This window comes from Gasterosteus aculeatus, chromosome 7, assembly GCF_964276395.1.
Source record: "Gasterosteus aculeatus chromosome 7, fGasAcu3.hap1.1, whole genome shotgun sequence".
Lineage (NCBI taxonomy): Eukaryota > Metazoa > Chordata > Actinopteri > Perciformes > Gasterosteidae > Gasterosteus > Gasterosteus aculeatus.
This window is the reverse complement of record NC_135694.1, coordinates 1,300,831-1,313,833: the sequence shown is the minus strand read 5'-3', so window position 1 is coordinate 1,313,833 and position 13,003 is coordinate 1,300,831. Positions and strand designations below refer to the sequence as shown.

At 44.6% G+C, this 13,003-nt stretch overlaps 2 long non-coding RNA genes across 2 annotated transcripts; both read right to left on the bottom strand.

Annotated features, from left to right (window-relative positions):
* Nucleotides 1-6,155: 6,155 nt before the first annotated feature.
* On the bottom strand, nt 6,156-7,249 carry LOC120813741 (uncharacterized). The gene is made up of 3 exons (XR_005711009.2): nt 7,079-7,249; nt 6,626-6,733; nt 6,156-6,501 (listed from the first exon to the last, which is right to left on the bottom strand). It is a non-coding gene; the product is annotated as an uncharacterized LOC120813741 (long non-coding RNA).
* Nucleotides 7,250-10,784: 3,535 nt separating this feature from the next.
* Nucleotides 10,785-11,854, bottom strand: LOC120813685 (uncharacterized). The gene is made up of 3 exons (XR_005710978.2): nt 11,716-11,854; nt 11,265-11,372; nt 10,785-11,140 (listed from the first exon to the last, which is right to left on the bottom strand). It is a non-coding gene; the product is annotated as an uncharacterized LOC120813685 (long non-coding RNA).
* Between the last annotated feature and the right edge of the window lie 1,149 nt (nt 11,855-13,003).

The following is a 13,003-nucleotide window of genomic DNA, read 5'->3' as shown; positions in this document are numbered from 1 at the left end:
AGAGACGGTCGGGTTCTCTTAGTCGGACTAATTGGCTGGTAAAAATATTACAAGAGACTGCGAGAGGAGGATGGAGGAGAGGAGGGGGAGGAAAGACAGGTATGAGAGGGAGAGGAAGGAGGAGAGGAGGGGGAGGAGCATAAGAAAGGTATGAGGGAGAGGAAGGAGGAGAGGAGGGGGAGGAGCATAAGAAAGGTATGAGGGAGAGGAAGGAGGAGAGGAGGGGGAGGAGCATAAGAAAGGTATGAGGGAGAGGAAGGGAGTGGAAACAGGAGTGTTGGAGGGAGGAGAAGAAAAGGAAAAGAGGAATGAAAGCAGAAAGGAGAAGGAGAGGAGGTGATGAACTCCTCCCAAAAACAGGAGAAAAAGGAGAAAACAGGGAGCTGAATTAAAAATATGACTTTAGCTCCTCTTGTTGAGAAGAGAAGTTTCATTTAACGTTGCACAGTTCTTATTTCAACAAGTCCTCTCTGTAAACGTGCTGTTGATAAAACCTCCGTATCCCACAATGCACTGCAAGTGTTCCGGAACGTCTCGTAAATCTGGAAAAACAAGTTACAAAAAATGTATAAATGAACTGCGTTCTATTCCAGTTTATTCCGTGTACTTTATTCTGAAATATACGCCAAGCAGATATATTCAGGATTTAAAAATAGTTTTTGGATACAACTTTATTTTTTTAACGGCACACTCTGTATTTGATGGTTCCAGCTTCTCATAAGTGGAAGATTTTAGAAAAAATAGATGTTTGCTATATTATCTGAATATTTGAGGATTCATATTGTTTATGAATGGAGCAGCATGGACGTCTAAAGCTCCAGATGTTTTAAGGAGAGTTTCTACCTGCTGCCCGAAAGGAGGAAAGAAGAAGGACAGCAGAGGACAGCGAGAGGAATGGGTCGGGATAAAAATAATATGAGAGTAACAGATAGAGGACAAGGAGGAGCAGGGGAGGCATGTAGAAAAGAGGGATGAAAGAGGAGGAGACGAGTGATAAAAATAGGGAAGGGCAGGAGATGAGAGGGAAGGAGGAGAGGGAAGGGAATAGCAAGGAGGAAACGAGGGGCGAGCGCCAGATGAAAGAGAAATTTAAGATTTTTACATTATTATTCAAACACTGAGACACCTTTTTCATTTATATATTTTTAATACCCCACAAAGAATGCTGAATAGAGGACAGAGGGAGGGGGGGATGATGTCAAGGAGCAGAGGAGGTGAGGGAGGGAGGGAGGGAGGGAGGGAGGGAGCGCCTTCATGACTGCTGTTATGCAGAAATGTAAACACTTTGCAACGTTCGCAGAAAACAATGACACCGCAGGGAGAGGAAGGAGTGCACGTGGGTGTGTGTCTGTGAGGTGTGTGAGTGTGTGTGTGTGTGTGTGTGTGCAGCAACAGCACCACAGGGAGCGGAAGGAGAAGGACGGAGGTGAAATGAGAGGGAGAGAGAGCTCGGCGAAAAATGGGAGATGAGAGATTTGTATCGTGGACGGAAGCTGCACTTAAGCTAAAGATGACAAAGCACTTCCTGCTGTAAGGCAAACTACTTCCTGCTTTAATGCCAACTACTTCCTGCTGTAAGGCAAACTACTTCCTGCTTTAATGCCAACTACTTCCTGCTGTAAGGCAAACTACGTCCTGCTTTAATGCCAACTACTTCCTGCTGTAAGGCAAACTACGTCCTGCTTTATGGCAAACTACTTCCTGCTTTAAGGCCAACTACTTCCTGGTTTGATGCAAACTACTTCCTGCTTTAAGGCCAACTACTTCCTGGTTTATGGCAAACTACTTCCTGCTTTAATGCCAACTACTTCCTGCTTTAAGGCAAACTACGTCCTGCTTTAATGCCAAGTACTTCCTGCTTTAAGGCCAACTACTTCCTGCTTTAAGGCCAACTACTTCCTACTTTGATGCAAACTACTTCCTGCTTTGATGCAAACTACTTCCTACTTTGATGCAAACTACTTCCTGCTTTGATGCAAACTACTTCCTGCTTTGATGCAAACTACTTCCTGCTTTGATGCAAACTACTTGCTTTAATAATCCCGACTGAAGCATTATGTTCTTGTGCAAAACAGAACTTTTTACATCACTTGAGTTACTTTGTGCAAATTGAGTTGTTTGAGGATACGAGACTAAACGTACAAACAATTTGGGTCGTTAAAAAATCTATTAAATGTGTCAGATTAAATGAAAATGTATATCTATAAACTCTAAGTTCAAGCTAAAGTTTATTAAAACAAATCTGATGAGTAACGCTTTTAGATTTTTTTTATATTGGAATAATATGGATATTTCATTTATATTTTAATATTCTTTTTCACTGGTTTTAGCTGTCAACTGCAGGTTTTTTGGGACTTAAAGCATAGGAAATTAAATAAAAAGTAATAATTAGGTTGCGTTCAGTAAAATAAGACATTCGAACACGTCCTCCTGGCGTTTGGTCAAATCAATAGCCGACTAAAGATCAATAAAGAAGGTTATTGGTGCCGCTCTGTTTGCTGACCGACTCTGTGTTCTTTCTTCAGACTCCCGGTCGTTTCTGAAGAACCCCATGATGTTCTAGAAGGACGGAGTCCCCGCCTCCCGAACCCCACCAAACCAGCCCCTCCTTCCTGCACAGAAGAACTCCACCGGCCCGTTTCCACGGCAACGGACTCCGATCTTTGCCGCGATGCAAACTTTTTGACGTTGCTCTGAAACAACGAGACTACTGGGAGGACTTCTCCTTTCTTCTTCTTCTCCTTTTTCTTTTCAGACAAACGTCTCTCATCCCCCGTTCATCTCGTTCGACTTTTGGACCAATCGCGACACTGCTTCAGACCCTTGAAGAGGAGAACTAAATATTCTTAAAAGGAATAAAAAAAAGAAAATTATTTAAAGACCCCCCCCCCCCCCCCTCACCCCACCCCCTTCTGGATTTGACAGCAGCCCATTGACCGCCTGTCAACACCCTTCTGATTGGACGATAATCGGCTAATGGGAGGAGCCCAGGGCGGGACTTTAGAAAAAGGGTTTAAAAAAAGAACTTGGGATTCTATTTGTGTCTCAAGTTTCATTCGCTTTGTTTTCCGTACAGGAAAAGGATGCATGGGACAGTCGCGTTACGTACACGCGCTCTTATCGCCTCTTCTTTTCTACCAATCAGCTCCTCTTATATCTCCTGCTTCTCTGTGTATCTACTTTTCCCTCTGAATATATTGGATGCAGCTTTTCAATGTATGAAGTGTTTTCTATCCCTGTTAATAATCTGTGAAACCCGTTTCTCAAATGATGCAAAAGTCAGGAAAAAAACAAAAAAAAAACTTTTTTATTACAACGGAGTGACTTTTAGACACGAGAAACGCTTGGAAAACAAAAAGGTACGTCGAATCTCTTCCTCGACTTTGGAGCCTTTCACCTCTTGACCCCCGTGACCGGGAAGTAGAACTCAAACTTTTGGGTGTTAAAGACGAGGAGCGCTTGATTTGTCCGTTTCTAAAACTGCCAGGATGCAAACTGTACGACAACTCTTGGGTTTATGTCTTTTAGCGTTCGATTCAAGAACTTGACCCTGACCCCTCTTCTAGTACTTCAGGTATTGAAATCAAGCGCTCCTCAGCCGTGCCGAAAGCAATACTTTCCACCCCTTGATTTTCTGACCTACTAAGAGTGCAGACTGTTGTGTTGCAGTTTTGTTTATTTGTTGATTACTATTTGAGATGTGTGGGGTGGGGACGAGGGGGCGGGCGTTGCCGGGGGGGAGGGGGTGGGGGGGATTGTTTGGGGTTAAAGGGATATTCCGTGTAGATAGAAAACAAACATTCAGCGTTTTTTCTTGTTTTATTATTTGTATTGTTTCTCCTGATGATCTCAGTCTGTCACTGTTCTCTGGGTTTGAGCTGCAAATATACAGTATTATAATGACAGCTGTCGCCTGGTGTTTCACACGCACACACACACACACACACACACACACACACACACACACACTTCTACATCTTTCAAATCACATGATGTCACAGGTTTGTTCTGGGGAAGCCTGGTTGCTCTTGGAAACAAATTGTTGTTTTAATAATTTGCGACGGCAAAACGTGCACCTAAAAAAAAAGCCGCCATTTTCTTCAAAACAAAAGTTATGGATGATTTTGTTTGGTTCCTGTAATAAAGCTCTTAAAGTCACATTATAACTGCATAGTATCTTAATTACGCAACAAAGGCACAAGGCGACTAGAAAACACTTTAAGTTACAACAATCCCTTTTAAAGCCCCTTTCCACCAACGAGTTCATTTAAAATATTAAAAAGGGAAAATAAACCCACAGCTAGAGCAGAAATATGAAAAAGGTGACGGAAAATAATCCTGCAGGAACCAACGTTCCACATCCGTCCAATAAGCTCACCCTAAAACAGACATGTGACCGACTAGAGCCGGTTTGAGCCTCTGGGGAACATCGAGAAACCAGCTCACCACCATCAGTCCTGCTTCCACAAACACACATCCGCCACTGTAAATAGTCCCAAACACAAGCAAACATTCTGCTATTGAATTCATCTTAAATGCTCAATCCGCTGCTGTTTTTTTTTTTTTTTATCAAACTACACATTTTAAAGATTTCCATCATGGAAACCAGAGAGAATTGAAAGGAAGAAAAAAAGATATTTTTCGACATTTTGAAATTGTTTACCAGTAATACAGAAAGGCTCTGCGGTGCTCTTCACACACACACACACACACACACACACACACACACACACACACACACACACACACACACACACACATCGTCTATGTTCCATTGAGACAATTTATTTACTCTGCATTACGAGGTCAATGAGGGGAAGCCTCTCTCTCTCTAATGGATCTCTCTCTCTCTCTCTCTCTGTCTTCCTCATCTCACCTCCTGTCACTCTTCTTGTTTCCCTTTTCTCTCCCTGACGATCACTCCTAATGTCACTCTCTTGATCTTTGCTTTCCCATTTCTCCCCCCCCCCCCCTCTCTCTCCCTCTCTCTCTCTCTCCCTCCATCCTTCTCCTTTTACCAAATAGCTGATGTCACTTTTTCCATTTCCCCGCTAATGGAGGCAGAAACACAGAGCGATGGACGGGGAAGGAGGAAGAGGACGAATGAAGAAGGATGGATGGAAAGGGAAGGAAGCGACGAGGAAGGATGAAAAGGTGACGGATGAGATTGAAGGATTCGAGAGGCGACGTGGGAGAAAATGAAGGAAAGGGGGGGGACGGGGCGGGGTAGGGAGGAACCACGGTGCGTCCAAAGACGGAGGATGACGGGCGATGAAAGGATGAAACGTGGGGAACATTGCGGCACAAGCGGTGACCCTTGGGGAGAAGGTTGGATATTGATTTTTAAAAGTTGGCTATCTGACGACTTAATTCTTCTTCTTCTGTTTCACAACAAACTAAAAAGACACATAGAAGCATCTATGTAGCCCCTTTTTTATTTTACATACTATATAATATACATTACATTTAGTTTATTAACCAAAGAGGTTGTTGCACAATTCTATTGTTCAGTTTAAGACTTTTCAGTTCACATGTTCTCTTCCTGGGAGAACGAAACAATTCTTAAATGGTGATTTAATTTATTTAAGAGATTATTCCTCTAGAAATAAATGATTGTATGAATTTTCTAACGTGCTGTTAAAAGTAGACAATGTTGTAGTCGTCTTCATCTTCCTCGTCTTCGTTGTCCAGGTCTAAAAAAGTCCACAGCTAACGGCGTTAGCATTAGCTAACGTTACTCTCTGCTGAGCACTGTAGCCGGAGAGCTAAATGCTAAGATGTTAGCTTGGCATCAAAGGGACGTTGCGGGTGTTTTAATCCTAGATGAGGACCGTTTATAAAAAGAACATCCTAAAAGACTAAAAGTAAATAAATGCGCGCTGAGTGAAGGTACGGTCATGGAGCGTTTAATTTAATCCATTGCTCCTTGTTGTATTAAACTATAACTGTTGATAGAAGAGGAGCTCAGGTTGCATCAAAGCCATTCGGATCCTACAGGAGGAATGAATGAGGTCGCTGTCCGTGGTGCTGAACTCGACCCGATGGGACCCCCGCTGAGCCGCGTGTGTCGGGCTCGAAATCTACGGATCATCTAGTGCTTTAATCTACAGCGTGAACATCGACCCCTCATTGCCCAACAAAGTGACACCAGGAGCTTGAATGCTGAAGCGTTTATTGGAGCTCGTGTTGGCGGGTTATAGAAACACAGAGCAGCTTTACAGAGAGAAGGAACACATCAGCAGATGATGATCACTTCGTCCTGCACATTTTTCAACTGCAAATATACTTGAAAATCTCTCCAATTATTTAAAGGTTTATCTGGTTCAGGTCCACGGCTCGGTTAACCCCACCCTAGAGCGGGAGCTACCAGAACCACAGCTTCTGGCTGCGCATCGAAGAGAGCTCGGGAAGCCCGCATGTTCAGTGGAGCGGGAGCCACCGGAACCGCAACATCTGGTGGCGCATCGAAGAGAGCTCGCTCTTCACGCAGCGGCAGATTGCCTGAGAGAGAGAACAGCGTCATCAGAGCACGTGCTACATGTATGACGTGTGTCATGTGTGTGAGGAACAGCACGTTGCGTGTGTTTCAGGGTTCACTACTTCTTCACACTAGGGTTGTACTCACCGAGGTTCAGTGACGTCACGGCGTTGATGAAGAGCACCGAGAGCAGGACAGCGGTTAGCACAGCTGGACGCATGATTCCGGATTAATGAAACTTCTACAAATAATAAACTAAAAACAAGGCAAATATAAAAAATAGCACAATGACAACAAGAAGAGTACCAACATTTACCAACTATGTACACTATAAATAGAAGTAAATATGAACGTGACCAAACTCTGGGGATGTTGAAGCAACATGGTGGTTCTGTGGGGAGTAAAGAACCACCATGTTGTTTCAACACTTTAACAAACCCGTTAAGCTCCAAAGCCCTAAAATAACAAAATCAACGTCTGTTTTCATGGTTTTGTTGAGCACAAACTCCATTAAAACGAGGACAGAAGTCCCTCAAACGTCCCTGTGACAGATTCAGCATTTGATGAATCGTCCTGAAACAGAGAGAAGCTGCTACTCACCACGGTTCCTCCTGTAGTCTGACAGCCAGGTGGATCTTCTCCTCCCTCTTATTCTCTAAGCTCACAGCCTGTGGACGTGTCTCCAAAAGGATCATTTCTGATTAATCATCAGAGCAAACAGTGGGGGACAGTTCCCACGTCTCTGAGAGCGAGACGGTTGGAGGTGTGTGAGAAGAATCAACACTAACGTTTTACTTGGGATGCTTCACGAGGACGCTCAGAGGCTGCAGGCAGGTTACCTTCATGAGAACTTTTGCTTTGGCATCAATAAAGAGCCCAAAATGGAAGGGCGGGGACGACAAACATCAGTGCCATCGCACCAGGCTGTGATTGGTCCGCTAACTACGTCCTTTACGGAGTCTCACATTTTCGTTTTCATAGCCCGATACCGCCATGATTAAAACGAAGAATGTTTACGAGAGAACGGATCAGACTGAAGAACTTTTGTCGGAAGAAATGCTTAAATATGACCACTTCTACAAGCCGTCATTGGCGGGTTGTAGAAGCGGGTTGGGTTCATGGAGGCTGATCGCTGCAAACGCCGGTTTGCCGGTCGAGAGGTGAACAAAGTTGTGGAGGAAAATACGGTACAAATGTGTCCGCGATGAAAAGCAGCAGTGGCGATGCACGGGGCAATTTAAATGTTTTCACAGGTTTTCTTTAATCACTAGATAAAAGCTTGGGAAGCCCGCAGGTTCACTGGAGCGGGAGCCGCCCGTCCTGCAGCCGGCGACTCCAGAGGCCTTCTGGCGCCTCGGAGCCAGACCGCCCGCCGGAGGTCTCCGGGTGGCCCGACCCTCCTCTCTGGTTTCCCTCCCTCCCGCCCCTTGTCTGCTCTCTGCTGGTTTATGGCCTTCTGGAATTTGGCCCCTGAGGGGGGGGGGGGGGGGGGGGGGGGGGTTATGTCACGGATTGGGTTCATGTCCTGTTTTATTTTGTAGTTTCTTGCCTCTTGTCTCCCTGGGTAACGTCACTTCCTGCCTTGTCCTGTCATCCCCTGTGATTGTCTGTTGTGTCATGATTGTTCCTGCATTTTGTCCAATCACCTACCTAGTGTATTTAAGCCATGTGTGTCACTTGTTGCGTCATTGTGGAACGTCTGGAAGTCCATTTCAGAGTGTTCCTGGTTCCTATCTGTGTTTTTGCCCCTTTCCACTTTTTTGCTTTTGGAATTTTTGACTATTAAAGTCTTTTTGTTTTGAAACTCGATGAGCACATCCTAAAAGTGAATCAAGACACAAAGAGGTAACAAGTATTTTTGTAACTAAAGATCATAACAGTCATGGAGTGTTTATTTTAATCTGAATTTGAAGTGAAAAACTTGAATAAATCCAGAGGTTTGAAGTTACGGATAAAAGGAATTAATTCTCATTATATAATTATTATCATTAAAACTAGAAATGGAAGGAAATGTCTTTCATCAAAGCAAGGGATTTAGACTTTTTTTCTATGACATTTTAGACATACTTTGACTTTTCTTAAAGAATGTTTCATATATTACATTCTGCCCCCCATTCCGTCACATCTTCTTCTTCCTGACCATCTTCCTTTCCTCACCTGTCTCATCAACAATGCTCTGTTAACTGGCTGTTTTCCCAATTCTCTGAAGGAGGCAAGAGTTAACCCTCTCCTGAAGAAACCTACCCTCAACCCTTCTGAAGAAAACAACTACAGACCGTTCTCTCTTCTTCCCTTTCTGTCCAAAACCCTTGAACGTGCTGTCTTTAATCAACTCTCCTCCTATCTCCACCGTAACAACCTCCTTGACCCCCACCAGTCAGGCTTTACGGCCATTCCACAGAGACTGCTCTCCTTGCTGTCTCAGAGAAACTCCACACTGCTAGAGTCGCCTCTCTCTCCTCTGTCCTCGTCCTTCTGGACCTCTCTGCTGCATCTGACACAGTCAACCACCAGATCCTTATTTCCTCCCTTCAGGAACTTGGTGTCTCAGGCTCTGCTCTCTCGCTTCTCTCGTCCTACCTCTGCGGCCGCACCTACAGTGTAACCTGGAGAGGATCTGTGTTGGAACCGTGTCCTCTTACTACTGGAGTTCCTCAGGGTTCCGTCCTGGGTCCCCTCCTCTTCTCGCTCTACACCAACTCTCTCGGCGCTGTCATTCGCTCACATGGCTTCTCCTACCACAGCTATGCCGATGACACCCAACTAATTTTCTTTTTCCCTCACTCGGATCTCTGCCTGTCTGACTGACATCTCTCAGTGGATCCGCCCACCATCTGAAAATCAACCCCGACAAGACTGAACTACTTCTCTTTCCGGGAAAAGATTCTCCGACCCAGGACCTGACAGTCAACTTTTGCAACTTCGTGCTAACGCCCACTTTGACCACTAGGAACCTCGGCATCACACTCGACAGCCAACTTTCCCTGACTCCCAACATCACTGCGACAACACGATCCTGTAGATACCCGCTCTACAACATCAGGAGAATACGTCCTCTTCTCACTCAGAAGGCAGCGCAGGTACTGATTCAGGCTCTTGTCGTCTACCTCCTGGACTACTGTAACTCTCTCCTGGCAGGTCTCCTGCTACCACCATTCCACCTCTGCAGCTCATCCAGGATGCAACAGCTCAACTGGTCTTTAACCTTCCTAAGTTCTCCCTCACTCCTCCACTCCTCTGTTCTCTTCACTGGTACCGGTGGCTCATCCAGTTCTAAACATGGTGCTCACGTACCATGCTGTGAATGGATGGGGTCCAGCTTACATCCAGGACCTGGTCCAACCCGACATCCCAACCCGCACTCTCCGCTCTGCATGTGATAAACTGCTTGTTCCTCCTCACTGAGAGCAAAACACTCGACTAGATCACCACTCTTTGCTGTCCTGCTCCTAAATGGTGGAAGGAGGTCTCTGAAGACATCAGGACCACAGAGAGCCTTCACATCTTCAGACTAAAGACACACCTCTCCAGACTCTACCTCCACTAACACACTAACTGTAGCACTTACATTGCACTTATAATGGTTCTTATCTATAGCAAGTTGTAAATTGGCTTATTTGAGTCAATTGAACTCTCTTGTTTCTTGTTCTTCTGAGTTTGTGTCCTTATGGTTGAAATGCACTTATTGTAAGTCGCTTTGGATAAAAGCGTCAGCTAAATGACATGTAATGTAATAATGTAATGTAATATTTAGACCGTTTTTTGGTATTTTTGACTTCCTTCCATATTTGGATTTTCTTTTAAAATAGAAATGTGTTCCAATATATTTTGACTTTTTTTTCAAATAAATTTTTGACCCAATATTTATTGACTTTGTTTTCATGACATGTTTTGACGTAACATTTTTCGATTCCTCTTTTTACATCGTACTTTTTGAACATCCAACCCGACAGCAAACAGCTCTTCTCTTCTCGGCTCATCTACAAAACTCTGCTTTAAGTTCTTCCGCATCTTTTCTCTTCAAACCTTTCCAGATATCCCAGTCTACATGTCTCTTGATATTAATTTAAAAAAAATGACCGGTTTCGTTTTAACGTCAGTAGAGTTCACAGAAAGAACACGTCCATTCAGGTCCTACAGGAGGAATGAATGAGGTCCTGTAGTCGCTGTCCGTGGTGCTGAACTCGACCCGGTCGGACCCCCGCTGAGCCGCGTGTGTCGGACTCGAAATCTACGGATCATCTAGTGCTTTAATCTACAGCGTGAACATCGACCCCTCATTGCCCAACAAAGTGACACCAGGAGCTTGAATGCTGAAGCGTTTATTGGAGCTCGTGTTGGCGGGTTATAGAAACACAGAGCAGCTTTACAGAGAGAAGGAACACATCAGCAGATGATGATCACTTCGTCCTGCACATTTTTCCACTGCAAATATACTTGAAAATCTCTCCAATTATTTCAAGGTTTCTCTGGTTCAGGTCCACGGCTCGGTCGACCTGCGGGGCTAACCGCGTATGTTCATTGGAGCGGGAGCCGCAGCTTCTGGCTGCGCATTGAAGAGAGCTCGGGAAGCCCGCATGTTCAGTGGAGCGGGAGCCACCGGAACCGCAACATCTGGTTGCGCATCGAAGAGAGCTCGCTCTTCACGCAGCGGCAGATTGCCTGAGAGAGAGAACAGCGTCATCAGAGCACGTGCTACATGTATGACGTGTGTCATGTGTGTGAGGAACAGCACGTTGCGTGTGTTTCAGGGTTCACTACTTCTTCACACTAGGGTTGTACTCACCGAGGTTCAGTGACGTCACGGCGTTGATGAAGAGCACCGAGAGCAGGACAGCGGTTAGCACAGCTGGACGCATGATTCCGGATTAATGAAACTTCTACAAATAATAAACTACAAACAAGGCAAATATAAAAAATAGCACAATGACAACAAGAAGAGTACCAACATTTACCAACTATGTACACTATAAATAGAAGTAAATATGAACGTGACCAAACTCTGGGGATGTTGAAGCAACATGGTGGTTCTGTGGGGAGTAAAGAACCACCATGTTGCTTCAACACTTTAACAAACCCGTTAAGCTCCAAAGCCCTAAAATAACAAAATCAACGTGTTTTCATGGTTTTGTTGAGCACAAACTCCATTAAAACGAGGACAGAAGTCCCTCAAACGTCCCTGTGACGGATTCAGCATTTGATGAATCGTCCTGAAACAGAGAGAAGCTGCTACTCACCACGGTTCCTCCTGTAGTCTGATGGCCAGGTGGATTTTCTCCTCTCTCTTATTCTCTAAGCTCACAGCCTGTGGACGTGTCTCCAAAAGGATCATTTCTGATTAATCATCAGAGCAAACAGTGAGGGACAGTTTCCACGTCTCTGAGAGCGAGACGGTTGGAGGTGTGTGAGAAGAATCAACACTAACGTTTTACTTGGGATGCTTCACGAGGACGCTCAGAGGCTGCAGGCAGGTTACCTTCATGAGAACGTTTGCTTTGGCATCAATAAAGAGCCCAAAATGGAAGGGCGGGGACGACAAACATCAGTGCCATCGCACCAGGCTGTGATTGGTCCGCTAACTACGTCCTTTACGGAGTCTCACATTTTCGTTTTCATAGCCCGATACCGCCATGATTAAAACGAAGAATGTTTACGAGAGAACGGATCAGACTGAAGAACTTTTGTCGGAAGAAATGCTTAAATATGACCACTTCTACAAGCCGTCATTGGCGGGTTGTAGAAGCGGGTTGGGTTCATGGAGGCTGATCGCTGCAAACGTCGGTTTGCCTGTCGAGAGGTGAACAAAGTTGTGGAGGAAAATACGGTACAAATGTGTCCGCCATGAAAAGCAGCAGTGGCGATGCACGGGGCAATTTAAATGTTTTCACAGGTTTTCTTTAATCACTAGATAAAAGCTTGGGAAGCCCGCAGGTTCACTGGAGCGGGCCTTCTGGAATTCGGCTCTTGGGGGGGGGGGTTCTGTCACGGTTTGGGTTCATGTCCTGTTTCATTTTGTAGTTTCTTGCCTCTTGTCTCCCTGGGTAACGTCACTTCCTGCCTTGTCCTGTCATCCCCTGTGATTGTCTGTTGTGTCATGATTGTTTCCGCCTGTGTCCAATCACCTACCTAGTGTATTTAAGCCATGTGTGTCACTTGTTGCGTCATTGTGGAACGTCTGGAAGTCCACTTCAGAGTGTTCCTGGTTCCTATCTGTGTTTTTGCCCCTTTCTACTTTTTTGCTTTTGGAATTTTTGACTATTAAAGTCTTTTTGTTTTGAAACTCGATGAGCACATCCTAAAAGTGAATCAAGACACAAAGAGGTAACAAGGATTTTTGTAACTAAAGATCATAACAGTCATGGAGTGTTTATTTTAATCTGAATTTGAAGTGAAAAACTTGAATAAATCCAGAGGTTTGAAGTTACGGATAAAAGGAATTAATTCTCATTATATGATTATTATCATTAAAACTAGAAATGGAAGGAAATGTCTTTCATCAAAGCAAGGGATTTAGACTTTTTTTCT